Source organism: Dermacentor albipictus, chromosome 2 (genome assembly GCF_038994185.2).
Source record: "Dermacentor albipictus isolate Rhodes 1998 colony chromosome 2, USDA_Dalb.pri_finalv2, whole genome shotgun sequence".
Classification (NCBI taxonomy): domain Eukaryota; kingdom Metazoa; phylum Arthropoda; class Arachnida; order Ixodida; family Ixodidae; genus Dermacentor; species Dermacentor albipictus.
Genome location: NC_091822.1, coordinates 75528620 through 75549357, shown reverse-complemented (window position 1 = coordinate 75549357; position 20738 = coordinate 75528620). Strand labels below are relative to the sequence as shown.

Below are 20738 nucleotides of genomic sequence, written 5' to 3'. Positions count from 1 at the left end.
TTGGAGGTCGCTTAAGCTTCGCCTTCAAGAGTGGAATGCGATAGCGTTATCGCACCCCCTTCGCATCGCCCACTCATTCGCTCGGCATGCTCTTGAGTCACACGAAGACATGTGGTGAGCGCGGAGCAACGCAGCGTTCGGCGCGGCAACGAAACATGCGCCTGAGCAAGCGGAACGAACCAAAGAACTCGGTGTCTCGGAGGGAGAAACGACCTACGCGAGCCAAACTTCATGTTTGGCATGGACAGACGGGCCGCGACGCGCCATGAAGGCGGACGCGATCATGGGGCTGACGCCTCGATAGGATCATCCTCTATCTTGCTTGAGAGCACCACGCAGATGCATGACTCCTCACAACCAGCATGCACACATCGCAGGGGACGCTTTCCCAGCAGATGCGCTACGGCGGAGCGATCACGTCAGAGGCATTCCACATCGGATGCGGCACCTAGGAATCGCGCTGTGAGCGGCAATGGAGCTGCGTCTCCTAAACACGAGGGTTCGAGTGACGACACTGGAGGTTGGAAGGGGAGAGGGCGAGAAAAGTTATTAAATACAAAGTTATTGGGGCATTCTCGCTCTGGTCACCACACGGCCCCGATGCGCTCAAACGAGACGAAGGCGAGAAGCGGGCGAGTGGCGCGCAACTTTTCGGGGCAGTGCCGTACATTACGAGGAGAGGGTCTTCTGTGTTTGCCGCAAGATGGCTGTGCGTGTGCTGTCAAGCGCAGAAGAAATGTAGCGGAAACGTACTTCGCTACTCGTTGAACTGCGACTTCCGTAATTTACATGCTCATAATTACCGATATACACCGCAGTATGACTTTCTACGGAACGTTTCTAAGGCAGCGCCGCATTCACTAAAGGCGATTTTGTCCCGCTTTGAAGCATCAAACTCATTGGTAGCGTCTCCGTCTCACACTCCGGAGACCCTGGTTCGATTCCCACCCAGCCCATCTTGCAAGTCGTTTTTATTTATGAATTGCCTTCCGCCATTTTTCGCTCATGGCCAACGCCTCCGACGCTGACGACACCGGCTTTTCTGCGACATGAGCTCCTTGACGCTATCGCGTTAAAAAGGAGACCATGATATATGCACCCGATATATGCTTCCGTTCCCTCCTGAGGAGGGAACGGAAGAAACTGGTGCATAAGAAGCCGATTAATGAGTTACCGGTAAGAGGGAAAGTAGAGGAATTCCAGATCAAGCTACAGAACAGGTATTCGGCTTTAACTCAGAAAGAGGACCTTAGTGTTAAAGCAATGAACGACAATCTTGTGGGCATCATTAAGGAGTGTGCAATGGAAGTCGATGGTAACTCCGTTAGGCAAGATACCAGCAAACTATCGTAGGAGACGAAAGATCTGATCAAGAAACGCCAATGTATGAAAGCCTCTAACCCTACAGCTAGAATAGAACTGGCAGAACTTTCGAAGTTAATCAACAAGCGTAAGACAGCTGACTTAAGGAAGTATAATATGGACAGAATTGAACATGCTCTCAGGAAAGGAGGAAGCCTAAAAACAGTGAAGAAGAAACTAGAAATTGGCAAGAATTAGATGTATGCGTTAAGAGACAAAGCCGGCAATATCATTACTAAAATGGATGAGATAGTTCAAGTGGCTGAGGAGTTCTATAGAGATTTATAGAGTACCAGTGGCACCCACGACGATAATGGAAGAGAAAATAGTCTAGAGGAATTCGAAATCCCTAAGGTAACGCCGGAAGAAGTAAAGAAAGCCTTGGGAGCTATACAAAGAGGGAAGGCCGCTGGGGAGGATCAGGTAACAGCAGATTTGTTGAAAGATGGTGGGCAGATTGTTCTAGAGAAACTGGCCACCCTGTACAAGCAATGCCTCATGACTTCGAGCGTACCGGAATCTTGGAAAAACGCTAACATAATCCTAATCCATAATAAAGGGGGCGCCAAGGACTTGAAAAATTATAGACCGATCAGCTTACTGTGCGTTGCCTACAAAGTATTTACTAAGGTAATTGCAAATAGAATCAGTAACACCTTAGACTTCTGTCAATCAAAGGACCAGGCAGGATTCCGTAAAGGCTACTCAACAGTAGACCATATTCACACTATCAATCAGGTGATAGAGAAATGTGCGGAATATACCAACCCTTATATATAGCTTTCATTGGTTACGAGAAAGCATTTGATACAGTCGAAACCTCAGCAGTCATGGAGGCATTACGGAACCAGGGTGTTGACGAGCCATATGTAAACACCCTGCAATATATCTATAGCGGCTTCACAGCCATCGTAGTCCTCCATAAAGAAAGCAACGAAATCCCAATAAACAAAGGCGTCAGGCAGGGAGATACGACTTCTCCAATGCTATCACAGCGTGTTTACAGGAGGTATTCAGAGACCTGGATTGGGAAGAATTGGGGATGAGAGTTACTGGAGAATACGTTAGTAACTTACGATTCGCTGATGATATTGCCTTGCTTAGTAACTCAGGGGACCAATTGCAATGCATGCTCACTGACCTGAAGAGGCAAAACAGAAGGGTGGGACTAAAAATTAATCTGCAGAAAAACAAAGTAATGTTTAACTGTCTCGGAAGAGAACAGTAGTTTATGATAGGTAGCGAGGCACTGGAAGTGGTAAGGGAATACATCTACTTAGGACAGGTAGGGACCGCGGATTCGGATAATGAGACTGAAATAATCAGAAGAATAAGAATGGGCTGGGGTGTGTTTGGCAGGCATTCTCAAATCATGAGCAGCAGGTTGGCATTATCCCTCAAGAGGAAAGTGTATAAGAGCTGTTTCTTACCAGTACTCACGTACGGGGCAGAAACCTGGAGGCTTGCGAAAAGGGTTCTACTTAAATTGAGGACGACGCAACGAGCTATGGAAAGAAGAATGATAGGTGTAACGTTAAGGGATAAGAAAAGAGCGGATTGGGTGAGGGAACAAACGCGAGATAATGACATCTTAGTTGAAATCAAGAAAACTAAATGGGCATGGGCAGGACATGTAAGGGGGAGGGAAGATAACCGTAAGGGTTACGGACTGGATTCCAAGGGAAGGGAAGCGTAGCAGGGGGCGGCAGAAAGTTAGGTGGGCGGATGAGATTAAGAAGTCCGCGGGAACAACGTGGCCACAATTAGTACATGACCGGGGTAGTTGGAGAAGTATGGGAGATGCCTTTTCCTTGCAGTGGACGTAACCAGGCTTATTATGATGATCATGACCTGACCGTAACACACTTTATTTGTTTTTTGACTTTGACACGCACATGTGGCTTCTGACGATTCCCCTCTGCTGACTTGGCGCGCACCAGTAGGTGCCAGTCGTTGGCTATCAATGTTGGTTACGACTGGTGTTCGCTGATGTTTGTGTAAAAACTGATTTATGTGTTACGACGTGTCTATCAGTAAACCATCAGGCTTGAACAATATACCACACCTTATGGCCGTTATGACGGATTTTGTTAGCTTTTTAAAGCCTCATTATTTGGCAGGAAATGGTACCGTTGGAGCTTAGCTAGAAAAAAAGCAGGCATCTGCGTACATGTCTGTTTATGAATCAGTGATGATGTTTTGTGTATAGGAGTAGAGTCACCGTCACTTTCCTAGTGCAAATGTCTCGCTTCAAATTACTCAGACTAAAGCGACACTTCAGCAAGCGGTAACTTTCGCCTGTATATGGGAGATTTAACCTGGACTCCGTTAACTTTCCTGTCCAAGAAAAAAGAAAGCGGCTTTTAGGTTGTCTCTAAACACATTGCCACTGTACACAGCTGTTGTTGGGGCTACATTGTCCAGCACCAACACGTAGCTAGATAAGGTCACTTTTGAACGATGTTAATGTCCCGAAACATGATTATCATAATATGAAAACGTTGCAGAACCACCACAATGTCTCGACAAGTGATGCAGGGCGCCTAATAAATATGGCCGCTCCTGCTAAAGATTTCAAGAAAGAACTGCAGCGAAGAACAAAGAGCATGCCCCCTAGACATGGAGGTTTCAAGCGAGCATTGCATTTTGTACTTCAACGTGCTCCCGAGTCCATGCTGCGTGGTTACTCTCATAAAATCATTGAAATTTTTCCCTATTTCCGTAAACCGAAAAATTCTATGGCAAGTTCTGCGATATTTATTGACAGAAAGCGACAACAACTACAAAAAAAAAAGAAAATTCGACAGACACTTAAACTGCTCACATGTGGGAATGCGAAAGCACGAGAGTCCCTTTGGTGAAATGCTTTCAATTAATGTTTTTGACATGTGTTAAAGTTCTTTCTGCTGATTCAGTGTGTTTGTTTACATATACGCTGGCAACATACCGCAAACATTCGGACCATCTTGCTGCAGAACAATGAATTTTTATACACAGCTTCATGGCAGTAGACACGCCACCAATAAAATCCGGAGAAGTGACGCACGGGGGGCAACGTGCTCATTTTATACAATCATGACATGACATTGGCTGTACTGTCACATGCGCAACGACGCAAGTTCTAGGCCAATCCTTTATTTAGCCCGACAGCTGCGAGAGACGTTGCAATGGCGCACGCACTAGGCACACCTTTAGTCAGCCATAACCGTGGAACTGACGTGGCATCGGGACCGCGTGCTCGTGTCGCACCCCAGAGGCCGGGTTAGGTCCCCACCGAAATGTACCAATTTTTTTTTAATGTTGTTAATTTAGTTTGTCTACAGGAATCTCCATGAGATATTTGACGTCAATCCGAGCATTTCGGACGTGTTTTTACGCTGTGCGTCTTCGGCCATTTTTGCTACCACGGCTTGGTCACGCCCCCAATGCCGCCGCATTTTCGCCGTAGGGGTCATATAATGCTTTCGCATAAAACATGCAGCAGGCTCGAACAATTACTTCGGCTGGAAACTCATTTACTCTGACAGCAGCATTCTCACGCAGTGAAGACCAGCATATTAATTTTAGCTTGCTTATTTTTTTTCTTAAATAATTGCGTTCGCACTCTGCAGGGAACAGGAGAAGCACCGAGTGGTCAAAGGGTGTCCTTTCAGCATGCGCTTTCTAGGCAAAGAAGTTTCGCCGGTACAACGAGAAACGGCGATCCTTGTGGTCGAACTGCAGTATGCGAAGCTCATCTTTGGACTCGTGAAAGTTGATATACTCTATAGCCAACTGTCTGCCAAGAAAATATTCGCTTTCGGTTCAGCCTTCTGTATCGTCTAGGCCACCCTGCAATTTCTTCGCAGGACACCTAGTTTATCCTGTAAAGCTTGCCGTCGGATTACATGCTGGTCTGTTGGAAATCGTTAACGATCGTAATCAGAATAAATGTTTTGGATCACTTTCTCAATACCTCTCTCAATAGCAGAAGGCATGAGCAAGGTTTGATAATATTCGAGTAAATATGTGCACAATCGATGGAATTTTGGGACCACCACGTGCATGTAACCAGAGGGGAATGACTTACAAAATGAAGGCAGAGAGCCTGGACTGAAGTAGTATGCTCTGGCAACCTTCTCTGCACAGGGCAAAGAGGCGAGGGGACGCGAAAGAGTGATGACATGTAATGATGACAAGAACAATGCATATAGTGCTTGTAATAAGTTCGACAAACTCTATGATGTTCTGCAAAGGTGCTTCTTCCTGAAACTTACGAACTTTACCTTAAGCTGGCAACTATAAAGTATGCGTCCAGATATCCTTGTAATTGAAAGCCTAGTGCAACAAGTTATGGGCGTTATTTCAGGGGTTCGCCATCTTAACAAACCACGTCCAAGCGAGGTACCTAAAGTGCACTTCGTCGATTAATTCGTCCTGACGTCGCCGCAGCGCCACTATTTTGCAATATATGCAATATATATAAAAAGCCTGATGCTCCTCAATTGCCTCGCCATGCACCACTGAGGCCTTCAGCTTTCGCAACCAGTCCTCACAGTATATACAGGCGTTATGACTTCGGTAAAGAAGTAAGTTTGACGAGACGCCTAGCATCGGTTTGTCGTGTGATGGATTTTTTCCGGCTCCGATCTGTGCGGAAACTGAACACTTCTTGATAACGTTCTTGAGAGAACGTTATCGGGACTGAGTGCCGTTGACGACTAGATAAGAAACAAGGACAAGGATGCGCGCGTTATCTTCAGGTAGCCGTGCGATCGCCATAAATTTGTCGCACGTCGTGTGTTGGGGCGCTGAAAAATTATATTAAATGATAGGGGTATTACTTGCCAAAACCACGATCTGATTATGTGGTATGCCGTGATGGGGGATTCCGGATAATTTTTTACCGCCTGGGCTTCCTTAACGTGCACCTATATCTAAGTACACGGGTGTCTTTGATTCAGCGACCGGGCTTTGATTCAGCGACCTAGCGCTTAGCAGCGCAGCATCAAAGCCTTAGACTAAGCAACCAAGACGAGTATGCTGGGGTCTAAGTTAAGTGAACACGAAACAAATCCGAGAACACCTACACACTTTTTATGAGTTGCGAACGAGAAAGTATTAATGCCCAATTGAACTCCGTTGAGCGGTCCTAAGAGTTTTGAACTCCTAGATGGAAGCGAGCACGTTGAGATCCTTAGCCAACGTATCCTAATAGCACAAGGCCGGTACACTTCGATTTATAACGTGATGCTACCTCGCCCGAATGCCATAGAACCTAATGGGGATGCTCCTGAGTAAGCCGCAGTGATTTTGACGTCACCGCTTTCGTCACGCCAGGCTTGGAAATGAAAATTTCGGTCCATGCAGCATGCTGTCATAAAGCAGAGTGCACAGACGTGCTATCTAGGAGGCGCCGGCTTAGCCCAGTGGGTAAGACACTCAGCCTCTAAGCATAGGGTCGTAGGCTCGAAACTCGCTACCACCAACCTTGTTTCCCTTTGAAATTTATTGTTATGTATACATGAATTTCTTTATAGCGATTAGCGAAGCGAAGCTAGAATGCAGGCGAGAGCACGCGCGAACAATACAGGCCGCCGAGAGCGAGGGTGACGTGGCGTCGTGGTGACTGCGTCACCCCTCACGCAACACCTGTCGCGCCAGCGTGGCAACAGGTGTTCTCTTTCTCTCACTCTGCTACGTCGAGGCATGCACGGGACGTGGCGTGGCAGCCAATGAGAATTTGGGTGCGCTTTCGCTGCTACAGACGTTGGCCTTTCCGCTTAATGGGCCATATGAGGCTTTCGCATCAATAAATGCATCTAGGAAACCAAAGCAAAGAACAACCGTAGTGGTTGCTTCGATGAGGCAGCCTTGGTCTCGAGAGCTGCCGCTGGAGAGACTGTCGCTGCTGTCGCTATGACGCAGAGAGTGACCTCACGTGGCTCGCACTCTCCCCCTTGCCGCAGCCAACGGAGCTACCTGTCTGGGTGATTGAAGCATCGATTGTAGGATTGCAGATAACGTGTCTCATTTCCAAGACAGCAGGTTAGTTGCCCATCCCAACAGCGTATTTTCCTGCTCAATGCCGCAGTGACGGAAGTATTGGACCGCGCTATGTGAGTTTTCACGCGCACCCAAAGAGGAAGCGGCAGCGAGTTGCTTGGCTGGTAAGGCCACCGAAAACGATATAGTATGGGGATCACAGGAGACGAACATATATACGCAATGATAAAAAAATCGAACAGCTAAATATAAATAAATAAATGGCTGAAGTTCCCCGTATCTAATATGCAAGCGACAAACCAGGTACTTAACCAGCTGCCCTGACGTAACTACAAATGCAACGGAAATCATGTTCAGCAAACATTGCGGAACGCTATTGCAAGTTTTTATGCCAAGCTAAAAGCGTGTAGATAAAATACAACCTTGGTAAAAAAAGTCGCAGCTTCACCCGAAAGGCAAAGCATCGATTACGACAGCAAATTAGTAGACAGCTATACGAAGTACGGATAGCAGTATTATCGTTCGTATAAATTTGTAAAAACTCGCTTACTAATTGAATTAACACGCATGGTGTCAGCGCGTACAAGCAAACATGAACACATCATACTCGATGAGCGCGGACACTCTTTGTAAAAGAGAGAGAAAATGATGCACAGAAAGGCAGGAAGGATAAACAGTGGGAGTTCCGGTTGGCTACCGTGTCCTGGGGGAAGGGTGAAGGGGGATAAAAAGAGAAGGAGAGCGGATGGGCGTGATAGAGAGAAAGAGAGACGAACACGTACAAACCGCGTACAATACAGAGCGGCAGGGGCCGGCGTTCTTAAAGTCTGTCGTGAAGCCCCGCAGACCGCAGGTGCATTAATAACGAGAGTAAGGCCTACAGCTTGAATGTTCTGTGGGAGTACTAACCTATAGCTTCGAGTTCTGATAGTGGATGGTTGTCCAACTGGTCCAGTACTCTGCACAGCACTTGTTTCTGGGCACTATATCGCGGGCAGACACAGATAATATGCGCGAGCGTCTCATCGATGTTGCATGTGGCGCACGTGGGGCTGTTGTTCGTTCCAATAAGGAAAGCATATGAGTTCGTAAATGCAACGCTTAGCCACAGACGGTACAGCATGGTCTGTTCACTTCATAGTAACCCTGGCGGTAGGTGAAGGCGTTCGAGTCTCACAGAGGCAAATCACATTCACGGGACATCAATCACCACCCAGCTACAGTGCGTGTTCGCGAACGCGGAATCGAGACACGTTGACCACTTTCATGTGTAGATCGGGTGGCTTCGTCGGCGTGGTCATTCCCGCTGATGCTGCAATGTCCTGGAAGCCATTTAAAGATTATGTTGTGTCCCTTGTCATGTCTGCGATGATACATGTGTTGAATTTCTGAGGCCAGTTGTTCTTTGGGCACGTGACACATTGGGCTCTGTATGCACTGAACGGCTGCCTTGGAGTCGCTAAAGACTGTCCATTGCTGTAGTGATTCCTGATTAATGAAATCGAATGAAGCACGGAGTGCCGCAAGTTCAGCACCCATCGATGTGTTCACACATGAAGTTTTTAATTTGATTTCTTCAGAACTTGCCGGGATGGATGACTGCAGCACCTGTGCTGTTGAGGTTTACCGAACCATCAGTGCAGACATGTTGCCGGAATCTGTGTACGTTGTGAATGTGTTCCAATGTTGCTTGTTTCAAAGCCTGCAACGACGTTCCAGCTTTCTTTCTGATTCCTGGAATTGTCAATTGCGCTTGCGGCCGCTGCAGAAACCACAATGGGACTGATAATCGTGTAGCAGTGTAGCAGGCGTAAATTCTGATGGCAAGTAGGACTGATGTCTTACAAAATTTTTGGCAGAAGTTGAATGTGGCCTCTTTGCTGGCAAGCAAGCAAGATGGTGTGAGATAATCCGAATCAGGTGTCGGATATGCGCCGTCAGGACATCTGTATCTATGCAGACTGTCAAAGGAGTATATCCGGCAATGGCCACTGTAATTCAATGACGTAATTTTGGGGAGACCGAGACAAGTTCTGAGTGCTTGTGCTTGCACACTCTAGAGTTTGCGGATATTTGCAGTGCAAGTATTTCCTAGTACAGATAATCTGTACCTACGGAAGCCCCAAAACAGTGCTTTATATAGTTGCAACATTGATGGTACTGTAGCGCCCCAGGACTTCCCGCCGAGAAACACAAGAAGGTCTACAATGGTGGTCAAACGCTTTGTCATGTACGAGACGTGAGGGCTCCAAGACAAGTCACTATTAATGATGACGCCAAGAAAACGGTACGTTCATCTTTATCGTACAGTTGGCCATTTATCCGCAAAGCATACGGGGTCATCGCTTTGCGAGTAAAAGCAACGAGCACACATTTCTCAGGGGAAAGCTTCAGGCCTTGCCTTCTTAGGTATGTTGACACGGCCATTGAAGCCTTCTGAAGTCGTGCGCGGACTTGTAGACGTGTCACCCCTGAAACCCATATGCAAATGTCGTCTGAATATACGGAGAGCTGAACGGTTTGCGGCAACGAATCGGCGAGACCAACGAGCACCAGGTTGAACAGGGAAGGGCTGAGTACTGCGCATTGCGGTACAGCACGACTGGTATAGCTAGACGGCGTTGGCCCGTCTTCAGCCAAAATAAAGATCTTCCATTCAAATAACTGCGTATCCAGCGAAATGTGTGTCTCCACAAATCCCTATAGCTGCTAAGGTGTCTAGAATAACATGGTGAACGACGTTGTCGCACGCACCTTTAACATCAAGGAATAAGGCCGCAGTGATTCGCTGCAGATGTTTCTGCTGCTGTACATATGTTACAAGGTCAATAACGCTATCTATTGACGAGTGTCGGCGTCGACAACCAGCCATGACCTCTGGATAGACATTTTAAATTCTAAGTACCACTCTAACCGTGTAAGGATCATTCTCTCCATTACCTTGCCGACACAGCTGGCGAGTGCTATCGGATGGTAAGATGACAATTCCAGTGGAGACTTGCCAGACTTGAGGAGCGGAACAAGGCGACTGGATTTAAACGCGGTAGGGACCAGGCCGTCACGCCATGTGTCGTTGTATAGGCCAAGAAGTGCATCTCTGGCCTCTTGACCAAGGTTTCCAAGCGCAGAGTATGTGATGCCATCGGGTCCTGGTGACGAAGATTGTCTGCATCCAGCAAGTGCGGCCTCCAGTTCTTCGATAGATAAAGGAGCGTCCATACGAGGATCTCGCAAGCAAGGGGGGACAATAGGAATAGGTGCGCAAGGTGAATAGGTGAACGCCGGAACCGCAATCCTTGCGCAGTAATCTTCGGGTACGTCGACTTCTCGGCGTCCTTGATAGAGGGCTAGAGATTTAAATGGCCGGCGTTTTTGAGGAGCTGTTCGAAGTCCGCGGACTGTTCTCCAGACAACTGACGGAGGTTTACGTGGATCGAGTGTCTCACATAAGGATTTCCAGCGTTGATTTCGCAGCACGGCAAGACGACGTTGAATTTTATTTTGAATGCATCTGGCCCCTCTCAGGTCGTAAACCGATTTAGTCCGTCTGTACCATCGCTCCGCTCGCTGACGGATTGCAAATAGGCTCTGTATTTTCGCATCAAAATCTGTGTATTTCTCTAATGGGCGAAATGACCGCATAGCATCCTGCATATCCTTGGCTATCTGAATTTCTAGTGTGGACGAAAAGCATTCGTGGCATGCATCTTCCACAAGTGAATTAAACACGTTCCACTCGATTGTTTGATTCAAATTGGATGGGACGGACTTGGTTAGGCCTTTAATCTTCACGTATGTAGGAATGTGGTCGCTTCCATGGGTTTCTATATCTGCGAACCAAAGGACGTGGCGAGCGAGGCACCGCGAGACAAAACCCAAGTCTAAACAACTACTGTACGTCCAGCCGCGCAGGAACGTGGGACTGCCATCGTTTAGACTGCAAAGCTCACGGTCACAGGCAATGGAAACGAGGTTTTTTTTTCTTAGGAATTTACCTGACGCTTCCCGAAAGTGAATGGCGTGCGCTAAAGTCCCCAAAAACAATCCATGGACCAGGAGTCGCATCTGTAATGCCACTCAGTCTCTGTCTGCCGAAACGACTTGATGGAGAAAGGTAAGCGCCCACTAGCATAAATGAAAGTTTGCGCTTTTTCACGGTCAAACTGACATACTGATTACTGTTATGAGGCAGCACTGGATGAACAATGTAAGTCAGTTCACACCGTATGTAGATGATCACCTTGCTAGTTTCCTCACAAGTCGATGACACATAAGGTTCACAGCCTGAGATCCGCACGGGTTTCTGTAGGTTCGGTTCACGTACGACAATAATGGGTAATCGATTGGTGAAAACGTAATGGCGAAATTCAGCAATACGGGATTTCAGTCCACCACTCTAAACGCTAACGTGAGCAGGCGCGGCCGCAGCAGCGAGCGAAGTGACCTTCGTGCGGTCTATCGCTTCAACGCAAGAGCAGGGGGCGGACACTCCGTATACATCCCATTGGCCGTTTTCGAGCAGACGCTCTTTCGACGCTAGCGCCAAGGTCCCCTTCAATTACGGCCCTAACCAATGGGCGACGCATTAAGCAAAATGACGGCGCACATGATTGTTTACGTTGTCATGGCAACAGCAACAGCAGCCGCGCGGCACCTCCTCTCCCAAACGTTTTTCTTTCCTTTTTGTTTTTATTATGCCGACCCGCTCCACTCCCTTTCTCTCTTTCCCCCATGCCGTGCGCGCCGCTCACTTTTTGTTGTTGTTTTCACCCGTAAGCGGCGCGTTTTTTCTTTTTTATAGCGCGCTTGTTACCGCGCGCCACGCGCCAGCTCGCAAGCAATGCGCGCGCTACGCCGCGCATTGGCATTGCTTGCGAGTTGGCGTGTGGTGCGCCGTGGGCTATGCGTTGGCACGCACGCAGTCTTGCCCATACTTATATTATACCAGCATGTGCCAGGACATAAAAAAAAATTCCACTTCCAACACAACAGATATTTAATCTCGCTTTATTGATTTCGTTTCTGAAAAGAGATTTTTCTTACAACGTGGTGTGATACACGCTCAAAAAATGAGCAAAAGTGAGAGGTGCATGACATATACAAGAGTACTAAAGACAAAAGTTCACAGATGGTGAAATAACAAAAGAAAGCGCTAGAAAACGCGAAGGCCATTTCATGTACACACATATAAAAACAAGATTTTTATATAACGTCCTCAAGACCTAAATGTAGACGAGCTCCTGATATGTGCACTAAGATATTGCACGAAATTGGACGACGTGTATGACATAGTCATGACAACTACAAAAAGGGAAAACTCACTAGTAATGGCAAAAACAATGACACGCAAAATACCTGAAAGATAGAATAAAATGCTAACATTGTTTCATTGAGAGCCACACCAAAAGAAAGCTTACTTATAAATCTGCACGAAAGTATATGAAATGCTTGACATGTTCATTACTGCTGAACAAATTGAAAAAAAAACATGGCAGAAAAAAATAACATCGTACTAAAAACAGAAACACACATTATCACATTATTTTGCACTTAGCCACAACTTGAGTAACGGTGGCAAAGGGAACAGAAGATAGTCGGTTTTCGCAGCAGCACATCGAAAACATTCGCAGAAAAGCTTATTCCTCAATCAAAGACCAGGTAAAACAAGCCAACACGACTCTTCTTTCTACCCGAATGCAATGCTTAGCAGTAAAATTACGTCACTTAAGGCACTAAGTCGTACCTACTGGGCTCTCCCTTGCATAATAAACACGAACTGCAAAAATCTGCATGTAGGACACTTGCAATGCTCATGCTTTCCAGAGGAAAAAAAAGCGTATCATGCCTACACATGAAGGTTGTTCGCGCGGTTTTCCCATCGGGGGTTACTGAGATAGTACACAAACACTAACAGTAATTTTTCAGCTGTTAGTTGGTTTGTAGAACGTGATACACAGAAAAAGCACTGAGGGCGGTATGGAAAGCTGGGCAAGTTACTGAAGTTGCAGAATGAGACTTGGCACAGAAAAACACAAGTCACAGACCAGGTGACAATGAGGAGGAACATCTATTTGTCAGCTTTCTCTACCGGGAAGAGGCAAGTGTAGTACAATCAAGGCGCAACGACGTCCGGAGCCTCATGGAGTACACAAAGGGACAGGGCTGTGTTCGTGTACATGCGCCTTCTGATGTCCTTGGGTCTGAGCGCTCACCTGTTGTCTTTGGGCACCCGGAACAACCTTGCAGGGCTTGTTTTTGAGGTAGTTGGGCACCATTGCACGATGCACGAGTGGTACGAGTCGTGAAACGGGTGAAACATCGCGGAGCACAAGCACACAGCTACCGAGGACCACAGAACTGACGAAACTAGCCACGTCGGTCAACGCACAGCAGCGCACGCATCTCGATGACAGTAGATAACAAAAATAAAGCGTTACGTAGCGGACTAAGCAGCAGCCGGGCCGGCGGGGATGGCACGGCGGCGCGGGCGCGTAGACAGTCGAAGGTGAGAGAGTTGAGAGAGTATTACGAGAGAGGGCGTAGGGAGAGGAGTCGAGAGGGGGGAAGGCCTTGGCCACCTGGATCGAGGCGCGTGCGCGCGACAATCTACGAGGCCATGCAAGGGAAACGGATTTTTGCGTCGCCCATTACAGAGATGGCGCCAATTTCCTGTGCCACCGGAACCGGGGAGTGTCCCCCCCCCCCCTGGCAAGAGCGGTCAGAGCACAGTGTGCACAAAGGTTCGAGACGTCCTCAGGTCCCTTGCAAGATGCGGCGCGCGCGACCGCACGCGGCTGCGCAAAGTACGCACTTGTTGGCGTAGTCGAAGCCGCCTCCCCTCCCTCCTGCGCTGCCTCCCCGCTTTACTCCATATCTGGCGCGTGATATTGAACCGCGATCGGCAGTCCCCCTTGCGCCCGGTCATGAAATGCGCAGTTGCTGCAGGAGCACAACGCCGCTCCCCTTCCCTCCCTCCCTACCATCCCCCCACGGCCTTTCGCGCGATGAGGGCGCGTTTGCTCTCCGCTTTGTCAGTGTCCGCGATTGTCAGTGTCCATCACGTGCTTTCACCCGCACATACAGCCTACGACGTGCGGCGACGGTGCTATCGCTATTGGACTTACAGGAACATCATGGCGACGGCGACGGTGACGGCGAAAATCCGGCTGGAGCTTCCATATAATTGCTACCACAATAAAAATTCTTTGAACAACTTCCCGAATGTGTCACGCTGGCGTTTTCAGCATAGTTTCTCAATGTCCCGAAAGGACCCTGCGATACTAGAAGCATACATTATGTATACACATGGAAAACTTTTAACTGCAATGTGTCCCGAAATATTCTCGTTCTTGGCTTAATTATGAGCGTTAAAATATTTATGAAACCCTAGTTTTCTCGCTTATTTATCCGCGATATGAGGTTGGTCCGGTTTCCTCGGTGAACGAAAATTAAGGCAGTGTTACACGTTTGCAAAACGTTAGGGCGAAAGCCTGATGACACACATGACACACTTTTTTGTCACGAATAAGATACGTTCACGAAGAATTGTGGCAACTGTCTATCGGAGCGCACGACAGAACTCACCGAAATCGTCGCAACTACTGGCAGTGGGCCAGTGCAGTCAGCGCCTTCGCAGAGCTAGGGGCAGCATGAGAACCCTGGCATGATGAGCGGTGGAGGAGCCAGCTGTGGAAGACGACGACTACTGACGCGCGAGCAGTGGCACGAGCGCGTCGCTGTGACCATGTGACGTGGACAATCAGGCACGCACTAAACACACCCTTAGTAAGGCAGAACCGTGGAGCAGCCGTGGCTTCAGAGAAACGTTCTCGTCACGCAGCCCGGTGGCCTGCGTTCGATTCCCACCCAGATCGAAATGTACCAAATTTTCTTTTCAAAGCCACTAATTTACTTTGTTTAGAGCAGTCTACTTGAGAGATGTGACGTCGATCTGAGCATTTGTTGACGTGATTTTACTCTTTGCTGAGTGAGCCATTTTCCGTCACAGCGCATTTTGTCCAAGGTCACCACCAAGGGCAACGCTAACATAGACACCTAAGGCTTTAGCCTCGATAAACCTATGCTTGATGGCAGTAAGAGCCGGGACATGGGGTGAGATAGAGAGAGAATAAACATTTATTTCGTAAAGCAAGTAGAAAATTTCCCCGATGAGTGGGGCCCTCAGTCCAGGGCTCCATTGCCATGCGCGACTTCGCGAGCCCCCTGGATCAGCCGTTGCTGTTCCTGCTGGCTTGTGCTGAGCAGCGCAGACTCCCACGAGGAAAGGGTAGAGTTGGATATAGGAGGAACACCTGAAGGGTTAGGGCATTCCCATATGGAGTGATACACCGTGGGTTTGGCCCCGCAGTGGGGACAATAGGAAGGGTACATGGTGGGATGAAAGATATGTAGCATGTGGAGACAAGGAAATGAATTGGTCTGCAGTTGCCGCCAGACAGAAGCATAGGCAGCAATTAAAAAAAGTGGGGGCGTTGTTTTGGGCCTTACGTACGCAAGCGCTCTGGAGCCTTACGATCGAGGTTTTTCCGCGAGAGGCGCAGCTTTCCTGCGGTTACCCTGGCAAAACCACATTAGGCAATGGAGTTAAAACTTAACAAAAATTCGTTCAACGGTACGATAAATCCCTGTGCGAAGTTAAATACTTGTGGAAAACATACAGCTCTTGAAAAAAAAAATCATAATTAAGCGTCACGGAGTGTCATACGGTCGCTATTAGCGATGCTTCCTAATGTCATAACTGAACCGTAAACTACGTTAGCTGTATATTTTTCTGACATGGCGGTTACGGTAATTAAAATGTGCGACAAAATCGTCGCATTCCTGACTTAAGTAGAAGTGATGCAAATTATTACTGAGTTCTCGTTTCTTTTCTAGTTTCAATGGTCATACGAAGTTATAACATCGTTTCGCCTGGGTCCTTGGCGAACTAAGGAAGGCCCTTTGTTTATACTTGTCTCAAATAAGGGACAAGTGCGTTATGGGTGATGTTTGGTCACCGGCAACAAGTTTTCATTTTGTTTACTTCTCGCGTTTCCCCGTTTATAGTTACGTATACATATATTGTGAGGTTCTGACCTTTCCTCTTGTGGCAAAGGAACGACAACACAGTACTGCAAACAAACACAAGGGCATTTATTGCACCTTTGATAGACTAACGCATGCTAGCCGCGTTGCTATCCTCAAAACATTCCGATGGGCGCGCGACAAATCGCGGCAGTCCGACTCACCGTGATCGGATAGCGAGCGAATATGTTCGCCCCATGCTGGGCACTAACGCCTGGTCATTCACGCGTACGGTCACGCGAACGGTGGCGCGTTCGAACGAGGCCTCACGAGAAGCTCTCGCAGAAGCATGGATCGGCGCACTCGTGGAACGTCCGCGCCGCTAGCCGAACCCGGGTCAAAGAGCAAGAGCCTTTTCCTTTCCGCGCACATGTAACCCCGCTGTTAGGTGGCGCTAGCAATGCCACACTCGCGCCATCTCTCGCAATGCGCTTCCACTAGACCGACTGCCGTGGGCACCAGGCCACGCGGCGAAGCCGTATAACAGGAGACAGGAGCTATGCGGGAAAACAATATATCAGGGGACGCGTGAGGTTCGCGCATCCCCACAGTATATACACACCGAGTGTTACATCATGCAAGCCAAACTTCACAAGCATTGTAAATCTTTTGTTTCGCCATTCTTTCACCTCATTTTTGCATTTGCGGACTTCGTGTGGCGAGCATGTTCTAGGAGCGCTGCCGTTTAAACTCGGCATTTGTCTACTCCGCAACTTCGACGAATTAGATGACTAGTTGAAGGACAAGCAATCAACAGTTTTTTTTTTGCGGTGACGTCTAGGACATGTTTTACAGTGTCCCGAATGAAGGTGAGGTATAGGTCATAGAGGAGCGCATGGAAGTTTACAAAACGCATTGTTTCTAAACCAGTATGGCAGGAACACTGCTAATTTCATGTCGTGTGCAACTGCACTTCGACACCCTGTTCTTCATCAAATATGAAAATAAGTACCCAGAAACAAATAGAATAAGCATTGGAATATGCATAGCACCAATCCTATGTGACTACTACCTGGTAAAAGGTAACCGAGCCCTCAAAGAAACACTTCATTATGTTTGAGTAAACAAATTCTACAGGTCAAACTGGCCATAGCAGCTCCTCACTTTGAACAGGCAGCGAATAAAGTTTACGTATGCGGATCAGGCGCCTTGTGGCGGAAACCCCTACCAGATGCTGCCAGCAGTTCCAGAAAAGCGCTTCTTCATGCCCACTAAGAAAACAAACCACAACCGTGAAACTGTCGAAAAACTTCCACTTATTGTGATGCCTACGCTGATGCATACTCGTCCCAAGAATGTTGCCAGCAAGAATCAAGAAAATTTGATGTTTTCGGGCCCCATCAAACTCAAGGCAATGTTTACCAGACTAAGCAAAAAAAAAGCACCAAAGGAGACCAAGGCAAGTCAACGTGTGTCATTAAAAACAGGTGCAAGTGTGTGCACTGCACAAAAAAAAATGCGGCTTAATACGTTCGTTTGTGTTGTGGGCTTGTGTACCCCTAACACACTAGTAAATGTTTAAAGGACAACCTACGACAACTCGAACATAAAAACCTCGCGGCGCACTGCTCGAGGTGTGTCCGCAACCCAGAGCTTGAAAAGACTTCTATCCTTACCACGCACAACAAACACATAGAAAGATTATCGAGGCAGCCCATATTGCATCGCTATCAAACGGCACGTGTGGTAGTGCACCATGTGTAGACTAATTGACAAAGAAATACAACGTCTGAAAAAGACATTGACAAGCATGCGACTTGATGTATAGATAAAAAAGGCATGTGGCCATGCATCTTACTTACTCTCGCAAAACTACCTATTTTCCATCACTGTCATTAATTAGTTGTTGGTGTGCGCTTGTTGCGTGTCGGATTTTCTAGTTCGCTACTTATGAGTCCGAAATATTGCCCAGCAGCGCAGCGCTCCATCGTGTCACAGAAGAAACTGGCTCACTACAACACACAGCAACACACAGTTGGACACTAAATAAAAGTAATAATTTGAGCTACATCAACACTGTATCCTTCGAGATGTCTATCATTGTTTGCTGCGCAGAAAATGCACACCGAACGTTCCGCCGATGCGCTTCACTTTGACCCACCCGCGGCAAAGGGGAGGACTTGATGTCATCTGTACGTGGCCTTCCTCTATGCCACTGCTATTTTGTAAACACTCCATTTTGGCATGTATATATTGCGTATATACTGCTTGGAGGCTTCAGGTGTTCTCATTGCGCGCGTAACTCCGCGGTTCTGCTTGGGCTTAGGACATCGGATCCGGTCACTTGAACCTCCGCGACCGGCGCCGGTAGGGTGGTTGCCACACGTTGCCGCTGCGGTTGTTGTAAACCGAGAAATGCGATGAAACTCACAGTGGCTGGATGAAGGACACCACAAACGCTCCGTGTGAATGGAAGTTCTGAGGTCACGTATGAGAGGTATCAGAGATTTCAGGCACCAGATGGCACTACTCCGATTTTAAATTTTCGTAATTTTTCGCTTGCAACAGCCCTACTACTGTTACAAATGCAAATTCGTTATTACATAATCCTATCGTTTTAATCTAGCTTGACATAGTATTTTCCGTTTAGTTTCGATTTAGCGTGTGCTGCCCGCTTTGCTAAAACTTGAGGATGCAGGCGCAGAACTCAGAAGGAGCTCTAAAAGGTTTACAGTGTTCATGCGCAAGACAATCACGCCAGCAGCAAAAGCGTAGCACTGTCCTTGCTCACTTAAGGCCCTTAAGGGAAGGTTTGATGGTCTCGGTATCGAAGCAGGCGACCAGACAACGGTGGCGTTGGCGTCGACCACGTGAATGCACCTCGAGTGTCCTTATGAGTGCTATCGTGATAATCAAAAATAGCTGGAATGCGTTTAGACCTCTAGTTGCCGTCGATGATAGGCAATGCTTTCCTGACCGAGCTGGGGGCGAGAATTGGGCGTTTTCACTGCCCATGACATTCCATCGCGTCACACCTCGTGTGAGGGCAGTAGTAGGAGCATCGCATTGCCTAAAGTACCATTTTAATAGGACTGGCATTCTTTCACAAAACGATTGGCTTGTGCGAGTACCTTCGAAAGCGTCGTGCTGTTCGCGCAAGTACACATATTAACTGCATTCCTAGCACTCTCTTCCTTCTTTCTGTTCCTCTGTTTCTTTCCCCCAGCATAGGGCAGCCAACCAGCCACATTTTGGTTAACATCCCTGTCTTATGTCAGTTGTCTCCCTCTCTCTCTACGTTCTTTTTCTCTCTATTTTTTCATATGACGGCAGCTTCTGCCGAGGCATAGACCTTCAGCCCCAGTTCAGGCTGCTGAGCCTTATCTGCGGCCTCAAAGAGGCGCCATAGCACGCGCCGCCTGTACGTCAAAACCGCGCTGCCTCTTATCTCGATCCTCTTCTATGCGCGCGAGCATTACGCAGTTCGCAACTGGAAAGGTAAGCTGGCATTTCGTTTCTCACACTTTCACGGCTGACACCTGCTTCCGCGAAAGCTGTGCGTGAGGTGTAGTTGACGGTGTTATTTATTTACTGCTACCGTAGGGGAACGTTGCTTGTAGAGGCGACCGCTTCGAAATCGTGCATAAAGATAGGCAGGTCGTCGACTATTTTACGAGCGCTTTACGGCTTCACGTTCTTTTTGATTTCACCTTCTTGTAGTAGGCTTTGGCCGATGCTTGTAAGGAGGCGCGTCAACATTCCGGACATAAGCTTTACTGAACATGCTTATATAGTCTGATGTAATAGTTCTGCAGGAACCCGCAAGGTGGAGATAAGTAACCAATAAAGGTAAATGAGCTCATTGGTTCCCTTTGTAGCAACTGCTACGATTAGGTGTATGTCCCTCATTTTCCCTTTATTGATGCTTATATAGTTTCAATGTTTGATCCTGACAGGCTGTTATTGACTTCGAACGGCACGCATGTTAAACATTAGAAGGCGCGAGATCAGCCAAACGAGGAGTGTTGTGTTTTAGAATGAAGTTATCTAAGTGGCTTCATGTGCCCGCAAAATCTTCGTGTTTCGACTTTCACGGCAATTCCCTGTTTTGCTCCTGCCTTCTAATTTAGGTTGAAGAGTTTAATTATCGCACCTTGCAAGTTGGACAACAAGTCCCCTTTGTGACGAAGCCGTGTGCTACAACATGATGCGAATGCCTGTAGCGACATTCTTTACGCCGGAAACATATACCCCTACATTCCACTGCCACATTCGTACTTGCTCGCAGGAGGGCAAACAGCCCGCTTTCTCGACATAGCTTTATCGCGAGGCTTTATCGCGGCTCTTTGCACAGCCTTGTGGAGTCG

The 20738-nt window shown here is 47.7% G+C and overlaps 1 protein-coding gene across 4 annotated transcripts in view; it reads left to right on the top strand.

The window, feature by feature from the left end:
* Positions 1-20738, top strand: part of LOC135913114 (lysosomal alpha-glucosidase-like) — a 154308-nt gene that overhangs the window by 45115 nt on the left and 88455 nt on the right. Inside the window, exon 1 of one of the 4 annotated variants that reach the window (XM_065445791.2) lies at positions 19794-19869. The exons of 2 other annotated variants lie outside the window; for them this stretch is intronic. The gene's annotated coding sequence lies outside the window, so the exon portion shown is untranslated. Of the gene's footprint in view, positions 1-19793; positions 19870-20053; positions 20221-20738 lie in introns of those variants that run through there. One more of the 4 variants, XM_065445792.2, reaches the window with a different exon arrangement.